Below are 19,590 nucleotides of genomic sequence, written 5' to 3'. Positions count from 1 at the left end.
GTAATTAATGTGCCCAATTAATACTGTTAAATAAGTGAACCATAATGACCCCTGTTGGTCAAATCCTCTATGATAAATTCTCACAACACTATGTACAGCTCCTTCAAAGCACTTATTTCAGTTATAATTTTCCATTTTTTTAGTGTGATTATTAAATTAATGTCTTTCCCCCTCACTAGGCAGACCATAATAAGCTCCATGAAGGCAGTAGCTATAGTTGTTTTTGGTCATCATTGAACCATTAAGTGCTTGGCACTTAATAGGTGCTCAGAACATATTTGTAGAATGAATAAATGATCTTGGGAAAGAGTGGACTTTGGAGGTTCAACCTGGGCTTATTAATAACAATCACAACAACTGATGTTAGTTTAAAAAGTGTTTTTGGAGGTAATTATTCTCACTTAAGACTAATAAGAAACCCTGGTAAAAAGGTATTGTTTCTGTCTTAGAGATTAGAGGGCACGTGAGAAGACATGTGGTGTGGAATTCTAGTAAGAAGAGTCTTGATGGGATTGATAGAGACAACTCCTTAATGATGTTTGACCCACCTTTGAGACAATGGAAAGACTGGAGATAAATGTGAGCAAAGAGAAATAATAATAATAATAATGATAATAATAATAATAATACGAATGCATGGAGTATCACTCTTTGATTTACTGGTCATTGATTTCTTGGTGAGATCTTTATGGAAGGATGGCCTTGTTGCTGAAGACGAAAGTATTGGAAAAATATATAGCTACTGATGAGACCATGTGAAGATTTGCTTTGTGTGAATGTGTGTGTATATTGCATGGAGATATTGTCATACTATTTAGCAAGGCAACTGTTTCTTGTTCTCAAGTCAAGACTATAATGGAAACCCAAGAGAATTTCTCTTTGGCCAGAGAGCCTTTTATGTTGTCCTTCATGGCCTTTGTTTTCATACTTTTGATCACCCACAGATGAATCCAGGAGAACCAGAGACAACTTCATAGACTGGAAAACCAGAATGAATTTGTGTACATTTCAACTTAAAGATACTGTTTAGGGGAATTAACATCATGATGTTGGAAGGTGTTATTTTATTCACAAATAATTTGCAAGATCTATTATGTGTGAGATTAATCACATGTAAATATTTGGTAGAAGTAAGGAAAATTATTCCCTGTGAAATGGACCCAGTGGTGGGAACTGGCCCAATGAGAAGAGGCTGTGTTTCACTTTTCTAAGCATCCCCAACAGAACTGCTTATTCTCTGACTCTGGAAGAGATCCAGTGGGATTTAGTTTTATGAGGTTTAATGTAAAGGTGTTGTATTTCATGAGATGAAATCATAACACAGTGGGTTGCAAGAATTTTGAGAGATTATTTTTTCAGAGTGTTTGGCAAGCCCCACTCTCTAGAGAATTTTGTGTCTAAAAGAGAAATATAGATCTTCTTACATAGGATTGAAATGATAACTAATCTTTAATCCTTTTTAGATGGCCAGGGTTTGACTGGTTAGGCTGATTGGGAATGCACATAGCAGGTCTGACCGCTACAGTTGGCTTTTTTTGGATCTAGGACTCCCCGTGCATCCTAAAACTTCACGGTACACGGGCAATGCATTTTTTGGGCCCCCACTGCTAACCCATGATTAGGGATCTTTTTATTTACTTATAGACCATACTACACCTTTAGGCTTTATGCAGTTTGATTCTCCATCATTTTTGACAGTCCAAATGAACATTTGGCCAAGACGAGAGAATGCTATCAAGCTGTATCTCAGGTTTCTTTCCTCTCCTGCTCCTATTTTGTTTTCAGCTGAGGAACGTTCTCTGTCTCTGTTTTAGAGAAAGCTGAGCCATTCCTTTGACTTAGGTTTGACCTTTTTTTACTTTGTTCTGGAACACATATAGCTGTCCTTAGGCTAAATATCTTTCTACTTTTGTGACCATTTCATCTCCAATTTCCCTGCAATCACCAGGTTTCTCATGAATGGCAGGAGAGAAATAAGACCCTGTGTGTGTGGGGGGGGGGGGTGGGGGTGGGGGGTGGGGGGTGGCAATCTGGTGCCTCTTCTTATTTCCTGATTTCGATGTGTGTGGAAGGTAGTTTTCATTCTCTGTAGCTTAGAGTCTTCTTGAAATGTGGTTGAGGCAAGAATGTTTTGGAAGTGCAATTAATTCAGCATGGTTGTCCAGCAAAATGTAAGCCTCCCTCTTTTCCCAGGGAGATTCCACCCCCCGCCCTGTTTCAGAAATAAATAGATGCAATCTTAAGACTTTAAAAACATTATGCAGCAGCCGACATATCATCTGTAATGATAAAAAGATGTGCACATCAGCACAGATGTGTTTGTATCAATTCGTGTGCATGATATATATCATGTGGAGCCTCTAGTGAATTCTTATGGTGATACTGATGAAATTGGTGTTGTGGAGGAAGGGAGCATGGAGGTTTGAGTTATCATCATCAAGGAACAAATGTTACATTGCTTATCTTTCTCAAATGCTTTTCTGCAAATACATGTCAGAGCAGGCTGTCATCTGGAGCGAGTCCAGCTTTAGGATGCTTTGAGGAGTCAGGCAGAGGGAGGTTAAACAGCTGGGACATAATCAACAAGAGGAACAAGCTCGTTTGCAGCTGTGGACTATCACCTATCACCTTGTTTCCCAGATTTGCCTGCTCACCTGGGGAGTGTGTTAACACTGGAGAGTTTTGAAGGCTTATCAAATCAAATCAGTCTCTGGTGGAGGGCTCAAGGAAATGGAATTTATAACTAGCAGACCAGTTGATTGCTATGATCAGGCAAGTCTGGGAATCACTTACCTCGTATAATCAGGATGGGCCTTTAAAAAGAGGTGGGTTTTATGAGTGGGTGTGTTGGGGGGTAGGGAGGTATGCAGTCAAAGACAAATCCTCCGTCTGTGTTTGCTGAGAAGTTACTGAGAACATTGCCCTCATATTTCACAGCGCTCCCTCTGTGGGGCTCCACCCCCATGTACTTCTCTCCAGGTTTGTTCAAGAAAGACTTTTGTCTTTCCTAAGAAATTGGTCTGTTTTCTTCTATCAAATGAGAATTTTTCCACTTACACAACTCTCTTTGCCTCAGTTGCCTGGAAACATGGTGTCAGTTTAATGTTCACTCAGCGATGCTTTGTCTATTGTGGTTGGTCTGTTAGATTTCCTCTTTCTACTATTGTGTTACCTTTTAAAAAATCTCTATTTGATGAATTGCATGCTGTTTTATAAGTGATTTCCAATCTTATTTTCCCCTGAAAAATGGCAGAGTGTGAATATATAAAACTGAACTCTTAATTAATAGTTGCTAGTGGAGGGAAAATAAGATGATGATTTAAATGGTGACTAATTTGGACTTTGAATGCAGTTGTAGCTGTACCACACAAATATGCATCTTATCCTGGCTTCTGTCAACGATTAAGGTGGTTGAGAACCAATGAGGGAGAGAACCAGAGGCCTAGGTTGATTGTAAGTATTTGGGAAGGTGCATATTTTGAACTTAATTAGTGTGATTTGTTTATGCAAATGATAGTTCTGTGAAGGTAGGGGATTTTTTTTCTCTTACTCATAATCCACAGGTACGGATTTGAATAGAGGTATGGTAGGCAGCATTTTGACTTCTTTTGTTTTCAAATTCAAATGAAAATACATCAAGGTAATACACAGAAATGAGAAATACAAAGTTAAGGTAGAAGAAGTTATAACGAACAGCAAGTCCCCCACGCCATCCCTTCAACAATGCCTTTCAGAGGCAATCATTTTGTACTGTTTCAGCTTTCAGTTCTGTAAGTGGCCACCTTGACTATTCCATGATCTTTGAATTGGTCTTCATTCGCTCTTTGCTCTTTTGAAATTTTATGATTCTGTGCCCAGGGAGGTCCCTTTACAGTTTTTGTGCAGCATACTCCAGGTGCCCTTATAACCAGAAAACTCACTTTCTTCAGGTTGGGGAATATTTGATTGTTATTTCTCTAATAATTTCCAGCTCTCCATTTTTTTTTCTATTTTAGGAGATCCTATTGGATCATTCCTCCTAGCAGCCTCAGTTTTCCCTTTTTCTTTGGTATAGAGAAGACTTTTTTTTTTTCTTCCTTGAAGGTGAACACTGGCTGACCGATTGATCATTGAGCAGAAAAACTGGCGCAACTTTTCCATCTACAAAGTCCATCCAGTTCCCTGTTTTCTGCTCCGTTGCTCAGACCTTTCCTCCACTCTCCGTGCCATAATCTTTGCGTTTCTTATGGGAAGATCCTTTCCTACTTCCTCTGCAGCCTCGTCTTGTACATATATGGGGCTGCAGCTGTCTTTGTTCTGTTGCTTCTGTCAAACTGCCTCTCTTAAACTTCTTTCATTAAAAATGTGTTTATGGGTTTATTTCTACATGGATGTCTATATTTTCTCTTTTTTTTAATGTTTACTTTGAGCACGGGAGGGGCAGAGAGAGAAGAGAGAAGGAGAGAGAAAATGTCAAGCAGGCTCCACACTGTCAGAGCGCAGCCTGACTCGGGGCTCGAACTCATGAGCCATGAGATCATGACCTGAGCCAAAATCAAGAGTCAGATGTTTAGTTGACTGAGCCAGCCAGGTGCCCCCAGATGCCTATACTTTCACTAGACCTTTGGCATATTAGTCAGAGTAGGTTAGACTGTGCTGTGGTAACAAACAAACCCCAAATCTCAGTAGCTTAATATAATAACAGTGTATTTCTGCGTCAAAGAATCCAGTCTGATATTCCAAATGTTTGGGCATCTCTTCTGACCAGTTCTCCTTTAGGCTGTGAGTCTTTCACTTCCAGGCAGGACAGATATAGAGAGAAGTAGAGAAAGAAAGAGAGATATTTTACAGAGAGGTTTTGAAGTGTAGTGTATCACGTCTGTCAACATTAACTGGCTGGACCCATCAAGAGAAGCTGAGAAATTAAATTTTAGTTGTGTACCTAGGAAGGAGAGGAGAATAGGATACGGATGGTCCGGAACAGTTTCTGTTACATTTCATCAGCAGGAAAGGCAGAGGTGTGTGTGTGTGTGTGTGTGTGTGTGTGTGTGTGTGTGTGTGTGTATTCAGTTCATCACCTTGAACTAGAATTACTTCTTATCCTTTACTTGATTTTTTTCCCCCCAACGAAAATCAGAAGAATATCATCAAGAAACAGCCAAAGATGTACTTGGTAAGCAGACTTCCCTTGATTTCTACATTTATTAGTCTGCAAATAAGTATGGATTATAAAAGATTTCTTTTAAAATATGCTTAAAAAACTATAAATATAATATTCATCATGAAAAATTTGAAAATATCAAATTAAAAGAAATAAATACTATCAGCTTTATCTATTAGCAAAAACAGTGTTAACATTTTGGTATATTTCCTTTCATCTTTTTGATATATATATACATACACACATACACACACACACACACACTTTTTATTCTGCTTCACTATTCTATCAATTGGTTATATTATACTTTACTAAAGCATTCCTTTATTATTGTATCTTTATATCATTCAAACATTTTGCTTTTATAAGCATTGCTGCTATAAACTTTCTGAAACCTTATTATTATTATTATTTGCATTCAGAATTTTTCCTTAGAAATGGAATTATTGATCACAGAGTACCAACTTTTTAAGGTTACTAGATATGTTTTGCCAAATTATTTTCCAAAGGACCTCTCAATTTAGTCTTCCACAACATTGGATATTATCATTTTCTTCTAATTTTGTACATGTAAAATGTTAATTTAATTGAAGTTTTAACTATGTGGGACAAAGAAGATTTCCTTGTTTTTGTAACCAAGTATATTTCCTCTTTTTATATTGTTTGTTGATGTAACTTTTACATTTTGTTATTGGAAGTGAAAGATTTTTAAAATGAGTTTTTCCTATATTAAACCTCGTACTCTTTGTCCAAATAATTTTATCATGTGCTAGAGCCTTGTGTAAAAATACATCAACTTGGTTTCAGTTTACCAGGAATCGATTCTTTATATTGTTGCCTATTTTTTTACAACCATGTAGGAATGAGCTATGAACTCACTTTGGGGAACTTTGTTTCTTTTCTCTTTCAAGGGGTTATGGACAAGAGATTACTCAGGAAGTTTGTGTAACGATTTTGCTTAAAGATAGAGGAGTGACTGCAGAGTGTAGTTTATTGGGAAAGGTTAGGCAAAGTCTTAGGGTTGGGAAGTATGGATGAGGGTGGAGAGCAAAGCAGTTGGCAGAGAGTAAAGGGTGAATCTTGCTCAACATTCAGAAGTGAAATGGCCAGGGGTGGGGGCAGCTGTGATGGGGCCAGATCTCAAGACTGGGAAGATAGTTAAAAAGAAATGACAATGAGAGTTTATTGCAGAGAGAGGCTGGCAGATATCTGCACAATCAGAGCTTCAGCTACAGCCAAACAAGGGAGTTAACGATTATTGAAATCACTAAGTAAAAGTGCAAACCTTGTCAGTCTTCTACACTTCAGTCTTCAAGTATATATAACTTGTCTTGATCTGTTCTGAGAAGTTGCTTTGATGGGAGGAGGAGACAAACTTAAAGCCCCTGTGGTCTGGTGACCAGGAGATGACAGTGAGAAAAAGACAGAGAAAGGGAGAGGTGGAAGATTCAAAGATGCATTTTCCCTATTTGGTTAGGGTGTGATGCACTGGGGACAATGGATTGGAGGTATCAGGAGAGGGGAGGATGGTAAAGGACAAGTTATACGTGGTGGCCGTTCCCTGAACAAGTGTTGGTGAATATGCCAAGACTCGGAGAGAACTCTTGTTTTCTGGTGCAGGTGGGATGCAGGTGTATATGAAAACCATGGCAGGCTGAATAGGCTGCCTGAGTTGCTTCTTTGGCTAACTGTATTTTAGCAACATCTGTGGATATACTTCATGTTAGAGGCAAATCTGCAGGGATATATCAACACGGGGACTGTCAAGGACGCCTCTGCTCCTAATTTTTTATGTGTCGAAACTTGCCAACTCTGCAAAAAATCCCAAACAAACAATACTGTGATTTACTGTATCTAGGTTCAGAGTAGAAGTTTATTTAACATATTGGTCAATGATACAGAGGGAGCCAAAAATATGACAGTGGGGATTAAATGTCAGGCCAGATGTATCATGTGTGAACATTACTGGATGGTGCAAAATAACACAGTACCTTTGGTTTGGAAGTATATAAAATTATTTGGAAATTTTTACTTGAGGGGAAAACTCTGGCTTTGAGGATTCTGTTAAAAATTAGTAATTCAATCTAATAACTATATCTTATGCAGAGTATTTGTTTTTAGTTTAATATGGGAATACAAAGAGTAATTTTTAAAACTAATTTTCTGACTTTCAATTTCTGGAGATCTCTTAGAGCAATCAGAACTGTTATTGTCTAGAATAGGCTTGGCAAATAAAAGTCACTAGATTTCAAATAAGCAAAATAATCAGTATTAAATGCTGCCATGTTGGATTTCTTCCTTATTCTTTTGAAGCCCTGGTAAATCTCTCTAATTTCTTCACTATGCACTAAACTGTGGGTGTACTGTGGAAAGTGTCTCATCATGAAGCAAATATAATACTGGGATAGTTTTTTTATTTTAAAGTTTATTTATTTATTTTCAGGAGGGGGAGGGGCAGGAGGAGAGGGGAGAGAGAGAGGATCCCAAGCAGGCTCTGCACTGTCAGTGTGGAGCCTGACACGGGGCTTGATCTCACCAACCTGTGAGATCATGACCTGAGCCAAAACCGGGAGTTCGATGCTTAACCGGCCGAGCCACCAGGCACCCCAATACTGGGCTAATTTTTATTAAAATTGTTAGGAATCATTGATTTTCTATAATTGCTACTCATATTGATAATTTGTATCTTGTAACCTAAATACACACATAAATGGATGAAGTCCTACTGTTCCACTTTCAGCTGCTGCCCCAGCTGAGAACAGAGTGATAAGTATCTCCTACTTTTCAAAGATGGAGCTAGAGACATTTCTGCCAGACTTAGTAAGAAGATAGCAGAGCTAGTCATGGAGCCATCAATCTTGTCACCCCACTTCAGCCTACCCAAGATAAGGGTGGACTGTTGAAAGGTGGGTTGAAGAGAGCCATCAAGGTAAAGCATAAGGAGTTAAAGGTAAAGAGTTGTGTCAGGCCAGGAGGTAGTGGCTGTGTGTGTGTGTGTGTACATATGCATATGTGTACATATTTTGTGGGGAGAAATGGGCAGTAGCACTTTGAGAACTGCTCAGAGAGAGTGGGCATACTTTAAAAAGGAGAGTCTATCATTTTACTTCCTGCCTGATTGTTTGCATGGTGACAGAATTGTGGGCCCACTTTCCTGGGAGGGATTTTTTAGAAGCTGCCTAGCCAAGGGAAAGGGATGGTCACAGGAAGGCCTGTAATCTCCCTGGAAATAGTGTCAAGAATATGAATTTTCTAGAGGCCAAATGCACATTGAGATGTAAACCCAGGCATGAGTCATTAAAAAAAATTTTTTTTAATGTTTATTTATTTTTGAGAGAGAGAGAGAGAGAGAGAGAGAGAGACAGAGACAGAGACAGAGACAGAGTGTGAGCTGGGAGGGATAGAGAGAGAGAAACACACATATAATCCAAAGCGGGCTCCAGACTCCAAGGTGTCAGCACAGAGCCCATCGCAGGGCTCAAACCCACGAGCTGTGAGATCATGACCTGAGCCGAAGTAGGATGCTTCACCGACTGAGCCACCCAGGTGCCCCTGGCATAAGTCATTTTTATTGGACCTTCCTGAGAGGATGAGACCTGAGGCCCAGAAGCATCTTTAAGAACGAGTTTGAAACTCATTCACAATTGATGTTCAGACCTGTCCTGATATGACTGACTAACTATACCAACTATCTCTGTAGCAGCTCCCCCCATCCCTACTTCATGGGAACCAGGTTTAGGGAAGATTGGGAACAGGGTCCCTGAAAGAAAATCACAGGAGTTAACAAAGCATTTGAAAGGGTCTGTCAGACCAAGCCCAAGACCTGGTGTCAGAAGGGCACAGGGACCAAAGATCACTGTGCCCTCCCTCCCACACTTTTGTGTTCTTTGAGGGAGAAATGCATGTGAGGCAGAAGTGAAATAACCATGCCACAAGACCCTCTGATGACGCACTTGTGAGTGCTCCTCACTCTTCTGAACAAGAAGGACATCAAAAGAGATGTTTACTGTGTCAGCTGGAGAAAGGTAGTGGCAGTTGTAAGGTGGACACTGTGAGGAATGCCCAAAGTTGGCAGCTTGGAGGAGGCTGAAGCCTGGGAGCAGTTGTGGTTAAGAGCAGGTCAGCGTGAGATGTAGGGGCCTCAATAAGCAAGTGGCAATGACTTTGGAACCCGGAAGCCCAGATCTGTGTGATGGAGAAAACAGTTGGGAGCACAGGGCTGGCTGGCTGAAGATGATGGCTCAGCTCTGAACATACGTAAGTCACCTTTTGCCCCTCTGTTTGCCCCTCTGGAGCTTCTCAGAAACAGAGGAACAGGGAGCTAGAGGTAATTACTGTCTAGTGGACGAGGGTCTTAAAGTGGTTTTCTAGGGCCTGCAAACTGGATGGGGTTTTGGGGACCCCTGCATTATGCAACAAATTCAAGTTTGATGCCCCCCCACCCCACCCCCCAGAGTATATTTCTTTAGAATGCCTCTGTGATACCCATTAGCACTTTAGAATATTGGTAAGAATGGACAAGATTGGTGACTTTCAGCATTTAGTTGGCTTTAAAATATCTGGCCCAGACTGTTATCTAAAGCTAAAATCTGTACAGTTCATGAAGAAGTTAATATGGAGCAAGTCCCTAGTTGAGGAGCAAAAGGAAACAAAATCTACCCCAAATGCTTTGAAGTGTTGCTGCTTTTCTGGAAGAAAGTGATCCACGAGTGAAATTCATCGTAGAAGGACTTGAAATGGCACAACAGCCGATTTTATTGGAAAGAAGTGGCACCCATGCATAGCGGAGACCTCTCCCTTTCCATCAGATAAATTTCCTAGATGGCTCCAGGGTCAATGTGCAGTCTTCGATATATGCACACATATATTGTAACCCCAAGAGAAACATGAAATGATTTCTTTGTCCAGGGGAATTTCAGCGGCAGAATACTCCATGACCCCCTAACCTCCCAGCCCTTTTCTCTATGTATCCTCTTTCCTCTTGCCTTGTTTTGTTGAGGGATTTTCTTTTGTCTTCTGATTCTGCTTCATTTGGCCAGCGCTCTGCGGGTTTTGGCACCTGGGAAGTTCTGAATGTGGCCTTTGTGTTTGTTGAACTGCACTGTGCCCAGCCAGGCAGAGATGATCACTAAGCTTTTCTATAGCTTCATAACTGCAAATTGCTCAGCCATTTGTCCTTTAATCCTCATAAGCCCTTTGTGCTGGAGGCAGCACCCCATTATCATCGCCCTTCATTTTCCAGTCGAGAAGGCGGACAATATGTGACTTGTTCAAGGACACAGGTTGAGCTGAGAATCTGTCTGCTTGGACCACAGGAGACTTGCCCATGAAGATAATGGCAGCGAGGCTGAACTGGGTAGAGTGGGCTACACTAGGGTAGGCTGAGGTTTGCAGCCTTTTGGAGGAACCCTGACTTCCAAGATGCAAGGCATGAAAGACTCGCTGGGTTGGGGGTGGGGGGACTTGTGTCACAAAGAAGAACTAGTAAACTCAGATGATTTCTGAGTGGTAGTGTAGAGATGCTGTTGTGGCTGGTGCTATGTGGGTTCCTCAATTGTTTCAGGTGGTCTATCTAGTCAATAATGAGCCCATTAGAGAGCCTCTGTTCAGAGGCCAGCCCTGTCTCTACCCTTTGCAAACTCATCCTCCTCTCCTCTCTGCTGCTTTCTTTCCCCCACCTTTTGAAGGTGCCCTTTTTTCTGCTTCACTAAGGAAACACAGGTCATCAGGCTTTTTGCTACCTCCACTGAGCTGTCCTTTCACAAATCCCCTTCTTCTATTTCCAAGAAAAAGATGATCTGGCCTTTTTTTCTCACCAATCCTCCCCCTTGACGGCATTTGACCTACTGTCTTAATGATTCCCTCCCTCTTCCCAGTACTGCTTTCTGGCATTTAATGTCTCCCCCATTGACCTGAGCCCCTACACAGATATACATTCAGTGCTCCTTTACCGATTGCAGTCTATTTGAATACTGTTGCCAGCTGTCTGTGTCCCTCTTTTGCTTGCAAACTCTTTGAGGGGTGGATTCTACTTATTGTGTCCACTTCCTGCCTCCCACCTTCAACCTCCTGCTGACCCAGTCTTATCTCAGATACTACGGATGTGGTGTTCACTCTAGTATTTTTTTTTTTGGTCGCCAATGATCTGTTATTGGCCATACTGAGTGATGTTTTCTGGATTCATTTTTTTTTTCCTGCCACTTTGCCATTATGGATGATCCTAGGCTCTTGGAATCTTTTTCTCATTGAGTCCCATGATGCAACCTGTCCTGGTTCCTTTCTGTGTTGCCTGCTGCCTGTTTCCTTCACAAGCCCATTCAAACATCTCCAAAGGTGCTGTTGTATTTTATGTCCCTCAGAGAACTCACTTGGTGCCTTCTCTAATGACCTGTAATTATGACAGTTTGACACCCAAATCTCTACAGCTTCCTTGAAATGATCTGTTGTGCTTTAATTCCTAGTATCAGACTTATCACTGGGTATTTCCAAATTGCTGATATGAAGGCAGCTGAAGCAAAATGTATATAAAATAGAATTTATCATCTGCCCTCTAAAACCTGCTCCTTCCTCCTGACTTCCTATTTTTGTTAATTATGTCACTGTTATATCTCACAGCCATCTTGATCCCTTTCTTTTCCTTGTCTCGTGTCATCCAATTAGGTCCTATCTCCTTCTCCATCACGGTGCCTGGAATCTGTACTTTGCCCTCCTACTGCCATGGTCCCTTGTCAGTGCCTCTGACCTTTGCTTCCTTCATCCCCATCACTTCCTAAGTGGCCTAACTGTCCTCCCTCTCTCTGTGCTTTCTTCTACAACCCGTGTAGTACTTTCTCTAGATGCATTTTCCTAAATTTCCATTTGTAGTTACAGGTACTTTAATCACATCACTTCCTGCATCAGAAATTATCAGTGATTTCTTAATTGCTTCTGAAATCAGCTCCAAACGTAACTGCCTTGGGATCCCTTGCCTCTGGGCCCTGGCCCACATTTCTAGCCTCCTCTCTCTCCTAATTTCCCACAAGATTCTGCTCCATTCAAATATAAAATCCCTGAAATGTTCCTTGTTTCTTTTTGCATCATTTCTTTGGTTTATAGCATTTCCTTCTCTTTCGACACCCTCTCTCTGCCCTCTGTCTTCAATGCTTCAAGATGCCCCATTCTACGTGGCCCAGTTTTTTTTTAATTTTATTTTTTATTTTTTAAAATTTGCATCCAGATTAGTTAGCATATAGTGAAACAATGATTTCAGGAGTAGATTCCTTAGTGCCCCTTTCCCATTTAGCCCATCCCCCCTCCCACAACCCCTCCAGCAACCCTGTTTGTTCTCCATATTTATGAGTCTCTTCTGTTTTGTCCCCCTCCCTGTTTTTACATTATTTTTGTTTCCCTTCCCTTATGTTCATCTGTTTTGTCTCTTAAAGTCCTCATATGAGTGAAGTCATATGATTTTTGTCTTTCTCTGACTAATTTCACTTAGCATAATACCCTCCAGTTCCATCCACGTAGTTGCAAATGGCAAGATTTCATTCTTTCTGATTGCCGAGTAATACTCCATTTTGTGTGTGTGTGTGTGTGTGTGTGTGTGTGTATACACACCACATTTTCTTCATTCATCCATTGATGGACATTTGGGCTCTTTCCATACTTTGGCTATTGTTGATAGCGCTGCTATAAACATGGGGGTGCATGTGTCCCTTCAAAACAGCACACCTGTATCTCATGGATAAATGCCTAGGAGTGCAATTGCTGGGTGATAGGGTAGTTCTATTTTTAGTTTTTTGAGGAACCTCCATACTGTTTTCCGGACTGGCTGCACCAGCTTGCATTCCCATTCATGGCCCAGTTTTTATGACACATCTACTTCAAGAGGTCAGTTCAGGAAGGAAGGAAGGACAGATGGAAGGAAGGGAGGGAGGGGGGGGTCCCTGTAATGTACCAAATAGCTATTGAACAGACATAGTCATTCATGTGCTTCTGTGCTCCCTTCCCTGGGGCCCTGGAGCTGTTCTTCTCAACCTCAGCTGCACGTGGAATCCCCTGGGAGCTTTTAAAAGCACCAGTTCCAGGCTGCATCCCAGACCAATTAAATCATAATCTCTGTGGCTATGGCCCAGTTATTAGTATTTTTTTAAAGCTCACCAAATGGTTCCTATACGCAGCCAAGAATTTATGTCTACCATGATGTGACATTTTTGTAGACTTATTTTAGTGGTACTGTATTTTGTTCTCTGTCAAACTGCTGGTCCTTGAGGGATTCTTTGTTTCTGTAGCCTCCTTGGTTTCTACCACGGTTTCTTATACTCAGTGGGCCTTCAAAGAAAAAAAAAAGTTTTAAATGAATTTAAGAATGGAAAACAAATAAAAAGATCAGTTTTTAGGGAGGAACATAGATTGGCTTTGTGGCTGTCCCACAGTAAAAATGATGAATTGAGAATCTCTTACATGTAAAATAACCTGAGACTCTTAAATGCAGAGAATAAACTGAGGGTTGATGGGGGGGGGCAGGGGAGAGGGAAAAATGAGTGATGAGCATTGAGGAGGGCACTTGTTAGGATGGGTGAGCACTAGGTGTTGCATGTAAGTGATGAATCACAGGAATCTACCCCCCAAACCAAGAGCATACTATATACACTATATGTTAGTCAACTTGACAATAAGTTATGTTAAAAAAATAATCATAATGAAAGAAAAAGTAACCTGGTTCAAGTGTTTTGTATAATCCATTTGTATCCAAGCAGTTAACATGCCAACTAAGTATTTATTAATATCTGTCTAGTGAGACCATACCTTGTCCATATGGGCAATTAATAAAATGCCGTGTATGCTTCAAATACCTTGAATGAATACACATTGTACCTCATGGATTGTTATCAAGGTTAAATGAATAAAGCTCCTGGGAGAGAAAAAAGGCTTAAAAATCATAAGTTAAAATATTTTTAATGAAGCTGCATTTTTGAAAGAATTACTTGCATTTGTGCATTCTCCCTTTCTTGAGCACCATTGAATATTTTCAGCTCAGTGGAAAACTAGCATTCTCTCGCTTCCTTCCATACACTATACATATTCCTGGTACCAATGTGTGGATGTTGCAGAGCCTCTTTTAAGTCTGTGGGGACAGGAGTGAACTTAAATAATATTTGTATCTGGATTGTTGCTATATTCAGGATGAGGAGGCCCCTTAGAGAAGAAAAGAGAAAGAAGCAGGACTCCTGAGCTAATTCTTTTGTTTATTTATATTTTTTAGATTATAAAGGCACAGGATATTTCATGGAGTGTGATTTAATGGGCTGGACTCTGGAGCCACACAGATTTGTGTTCAAATTCTGGCTTCATTTACCAGCAAGGTTGACTTTGGACAAAGTGCTTGGCCTCTCCAAGTTTTGATGTCTTCAGCTGTAAAATAGGGAGTTAACACTTATATCTCAGTGTCGTGGGGAGGGTTGAGCCATATAATATAGTTAGGGAAACTGACAGTAGGACCTCACAAAGGTTTCCATTTCTTTAACGTCCTGTAGATATCAGGGATTTATTTTTTGCCCCATGACCTTGGTAGACTTTCTCTTCATTTTTTCACTGCCTGCGTTTTATTGGTAGTTTTGCAGACAGAAATATGCAGTTTAATTTTGGATCTGAGAGTTTTTCATTCTTAGAACCCAATAAGGATTTCTTTTTTCTTCTGTAAATTCATTGAATGTTGATTTCCTTTGTAGTGTCTTTGCCATAAATTCTACTCACTACATATAACTTAAGTAGGAGAAATGTAATGGCATTACATAGTTACCCTTATATGGAGAATGTAGGACAGTATTCTAACTTTGTTTCCAAGGAATTGACATTTCCACTTGAAAAGACTTCTAAACTGAATTTCATTTGCTGAAACTTCTGGAAACTCAGATTGAGGAGTCTTCATACTTTTGTACAAAACAAGTCTTTGGTGGGCTTCTATTTAATTTATTGCCTTGTACATAGATTGCTTGAAGTGGTCACAGTAGTCTCTTATAAATCACAAACAAGCGTTCACCCTCATTCCAGTTACAAGCCCTACACCACCAGTCAAATCTTACCAAAGCCCATTTTAGAAATGTTGAAAAATTTCTGACATTTTGTTAAAACAACTGGAAAATAGATTTTTCCTGTCTCCCTTCCACATTCCTTTCCTCATCCATCACAGTACACTTTGTGTAGTGCTATTTTGAGTCTTCCTTATATTTCTTTATATACGTACCTTTTATGTAACCTGAAATTAAATGTTTAGGTATGAAACTGGGCACTTTGCTGCCCCACACAGAAACACTTTATGAGGTCAGCTGGAAGAGAGCCGAAGTGCACACAAAGTTGATGTCAAGGGCTACTTATATTGAAGTAAAATTAAATTTATGGATTGGAAAAGGAAGCCTAATTTTTATGTGCCTCTTCCCTAAAAGCCAACTAAAATCTAAGAAGAAAGAAAACTATCTGAGCCAGTGTAAGTGGACCTAACCCATTTCATTTTCTGAGACTGATTTTAGTTCATTACTTATGGGGTGAAGGCAGAGACTAGTTCATTTGGGATTAAGAATGATTCTAATACTAGGGTATAATTATGTTAGCATTTTTTAGTACCTTGCTTAGCTAGCCTGGGTCTTTAAAAAAATTATTTTTTGAGAAAGAGATAAAGTACATTTTAATCCTCTGAATTTATACTCATTGCTCAGCATTTCCAATTCCTGGAAAACTCATTAGGTTTTATTAGTATTGCTTCTTTTCTAGCTTTCTCCGTTACAGAGCTACACTTCCCCAACGGACCACCACATCTTTGGGTTTCTAGTCCTTGGAATTTTGCTTCCTAGTTCCAGAGCTAAGGAGCCAATTTGCATTCCTTCCTTGTCCCAAAGTCCTTCTCCTATTTTGAATACCTCTACTTGTCTAAATTTATCAAGGGGGAAAAGGAATGTATCACTTTGGCCTGAAAAATTCCTTGCTGAGTCCCTACTCCATTAAAAAAAAAATCATAATATTTGGAAGGAATTGGCCAATCCCAATTCTTAGGCCTGAAAAGAACCGTTTATTTCAGAGAGAATCTTTTTGTGAATTTTTTTTTCTGTATACATAGTGACTGAAACAACTCAAGCTTATTCACACACCTTGATTATTACTTCATAGTACAGAAAGTAGGACTAGCAATCATGCTGGATTGAATTTCCCAATATTTTATTTCAGATAAAAGAGCCAGGGTAGAGGATGAGCTCTTAGATAAGGTTTTCCAACCACTAACCCAGATATGATTTTCATCTGAGCAGCTGGGAAATCTCAAAGTTTCATTCAGGTAGGTTTGATGATGGTTCACATACATATTCTAGGGTTGGATTCTGTGCCTTAGTCATAGAATATTGCAATTAGGGGGAACCTTAATGGTATTAGTTAATTACTCTCCTCCACATTCTACAGATGAGAAAATGGAGTTTGCATGGGATTTCAGAGGAGGATGAAGTTATCTTTTAGTTTAGCTTCTCTCCCAAGGAAAGAATCTGTACCTTGTAATCTTAAAATTGGATCATCCATTTTTCCATCCTTGACACTCTCCTCTTTGAACAGAACAGGTGAACCAAAATTCAATAAAATGATAGACAAATATGTTTTCACTTAATTCAAAACTTGGCCCAAGGATTTATCCTAAGTAAAGGCAAAGAGGAGATATAACTGGTAGCATTCAAACTGTTCTTTATATGTTGCTTTCCTGAGTTGTTTCCTGAAAAGCAATTGATTGGTATGAATACGCCCAACCTCCCACTGCTGAAAATAATACGCCTCCATTTTCTTTGCTCCTTTTCTTCATATAAACAAACCTATCAAAGAATGCCATGTCAATAATAACACTTTTATAACATTTTTACTGAGATACAAATCATATACCATACAATCATACTCATTTATGGCATAAAATTCAGTGTGTTTTAGTAAATTCACAAAATTGTGCAAACATTGCTGTAATCAATTTTAGAACATTTCATTACCCCCCAAAGAAACCTTATACCCTTCAGCCATCATCACTGCTTGATCTTTCCTCTCCCAATCACTAATCTACTTTCTGTCATTATAGATGTTCCTATTCTGGACTTTTCATATAAAAAGAAGAATGTAATAGGAGGTCTTTTGTGACTGGCTCTTTTCACTTAGCATAATGTTTTCAATTTCATCCATGTTGTAGCATGTATCAGTACTTCATTCTTTTTTATGACCACATACTTTTTCATTGCGTTCATTTTGTTTTTCTATTCCTCTGTTGATGGACATTTTAGCTATTCCCAACTTTTGGCTATTATATATAATGCTGATGCTGCTACTAGCATTGATGGATGTATGCTTTTGTTTTTCTTGGGTGTATATCTAGAAGTGGAATTGCTAGGTCAAACAGTAACTCTATGCTTAACTTTTTGAGGAACTACCATATTGTTTACCAAAGTGGCTGCACCCTTTTACATCCCTAGAAGTAATATATAAGGGTTTTGATTTTTCCACATTTTTGCTAACACTATTATCTGCCTTTTAAAAATTATTATTTTAGAGAGAGACAGGGAGAGTGAGTGTGTGAGCAGGGGAGAGGAGCAGAGAATGAGAGAGAGAAAGAAAGAGAGACAGAGAGTCTTAAGCAGGCTCCGTGCTCAGTGCAGAGCCTGATTCAGGGCTCAATCCCATGAGCCCGGGATCATGACCTGAGCCAAAATCACAAGTCAAGTGCTCAGCTGACTGAGCCACCCAGGTGCCTTTTATTAGCTGTCTTTTTCATTGAAGCCATACTGGTGGATGTGAGGTGATAGCTCATTGTGGTTTTGATTTGCATTTCTCTGATTACTAATGATGTTGAACACTGTTTCATGTGCTTATTGTCCATTTGCATTTCTTTGATGAGATGTATTCATATAATAATATCTTTAGGAAGAAAAAACACATACATTGGTAAGTCAAATAGAAAAAGATTTGGAGCAGATTGTTAACAGGAGGTTAGCATTTGACTGGAGAAATCCAAAGAAAAGATTTCATCCTAAGTGGCTATTAGGACTTTCATGTATTGAAAAGAAAGAAAGTAGAGGAAATAGGAATGTAAAATCATATATGCATATTTGTATACACATACCTAATATGCACACTATACTATGTATATATATAGTTACATATACAGTTACATATATAGTTATATATAGTTATATATATAGTTATATATATAGATATATATATATAGTTATATGTATATAGTTATATGTATAGTTATATATTTCCTACCTGACAAAGAGTGATTGAGGCAATAAAAGAGGTATATAAGCTCATTCATCTGTTCAGTAGGTACCTTCTATATTCAAGGCATCATGTTCAACTTAAAGGGTATTTTAAATGACTAAAACAGGTTAAATAACTGTTAGGCAGGTAACCGAAAATACCTTAAAGCATCCATGTCAACTTCTACTCTCTTTATATCACATGCATAAGGATGATGCCATTCTGAATAGATGGAGTCATTTTGACTCATCCATTTGTACTCAGCCCACATAATGGGTTAATCAGCGAGTCTTACTGATATTTTTCAAAATATTATTTCATTTCAAGTACTGTAAAATCCCAGATGAGGCATTTGTTACTTTATGCTTGTATTATTGCTTTAATTGGCCTCAGAACTCTAGTGTGTGCACTTCCTTTTATTTCAAAGACATGACAAGATGAATTTTTTTAGAACAAAAGAGTAACACCCTCTGCTTTTATCATTTCATCATGTTTCTCAAAACCTTCAATGACTTTTTTTTCTTATTTCATTAAGTCTATGTGCTCTGCCAAATTTAAAGCTCTCTACAATGTTGCCTCTTTGCCTCCACCAATCTATTGATTAGTTCATTCAATATATATTTTTGGGTGCCTACTGTGTGCTAAGCATTATGCCAAGGATGAGAATACAGTGAATAAGGTCCCTAACCTCATGGAGTATGCTGTCTAGCAGGAGCCTGAAAAGTAAACCATGGAATAGACAATGATAGAGGGATGCCTAGAGCATGGTGGGAGGGAGCCTAAGGGATGGGTTTGCACTCTCACTTGGGAATTAATGAAAGCCTTCTTGGAGGAAGTGGCAGAATGTGAATCCCAGTCAGTGAAGGAGAGGAATAACATTGTTCCAGGTGGAAGAAGTTGTGTAGTAGGGACCAGAGGTGAGAAAGAGTCCACTTACCTGATAACAGGAGTGAAAAGTTAAAGACAGAGTTGAAGGAGTGGGTGGAACAGGGTTCAGGCTGAAGTGGAGAAATTAGTCTTAGAAAGGAGGAGGAAAGGATGAAAGAAGGGATACCAATTACATAGGGTTGGTGATGGGAAACAGAAGCAGCTGCTATCTTTTGTGATGGCTCTTTTTTTCCCCCTATAAAGCAGGAGCTCAGGGGCTCAGCTTCAGGTGGGAGGTGAGGACTAGAGGTGGGAAGTCTGGAGAATGA

At 39.5% G+C, this 19,590-nt stretch overlaps 1 long non-coding RNA gene across 1 annotated transcript in view; it reads left to right on the top strand.

Annotated features, from left to right (window-relative positions):
* Positions 1-19,590, top strand: part of LOC113601875 (uncharacterized) — a 379,003-nt gene that overhangs the window by 22,237 nt on the left and 337,176 nt on the right. The window contains exon 2 of the long non-coding RNA XR_003423196.2: positions 452-579. This is a non-coding gene — a long non-coding RNA (uncharacterized LOC113601875). The remainder of the gene's footprint in view (positions 1-451; positions 580-19,590) is intronic.

Source organism: Acinonyx jubatus, chromosome B1 (genome assembly GCF_027475565.1).
Source record: "Acinonyx jubatus isolate Ajub_Pintada_27869175 chromosome B1, VMU_Ajub_asm_v1.0, whole genome shotgun sequence".
NCBI lineage: Eukaryota > Metazoa > Chordata > Mammalia > Carnivora > Felidae > Acinonyx > Acinonyx jubatus.
The sequence above is the reverse complement of the archived record's forward strand: the minus strand, read 5'-3'. Positions and strand labels throughout refer to the sequence as shown.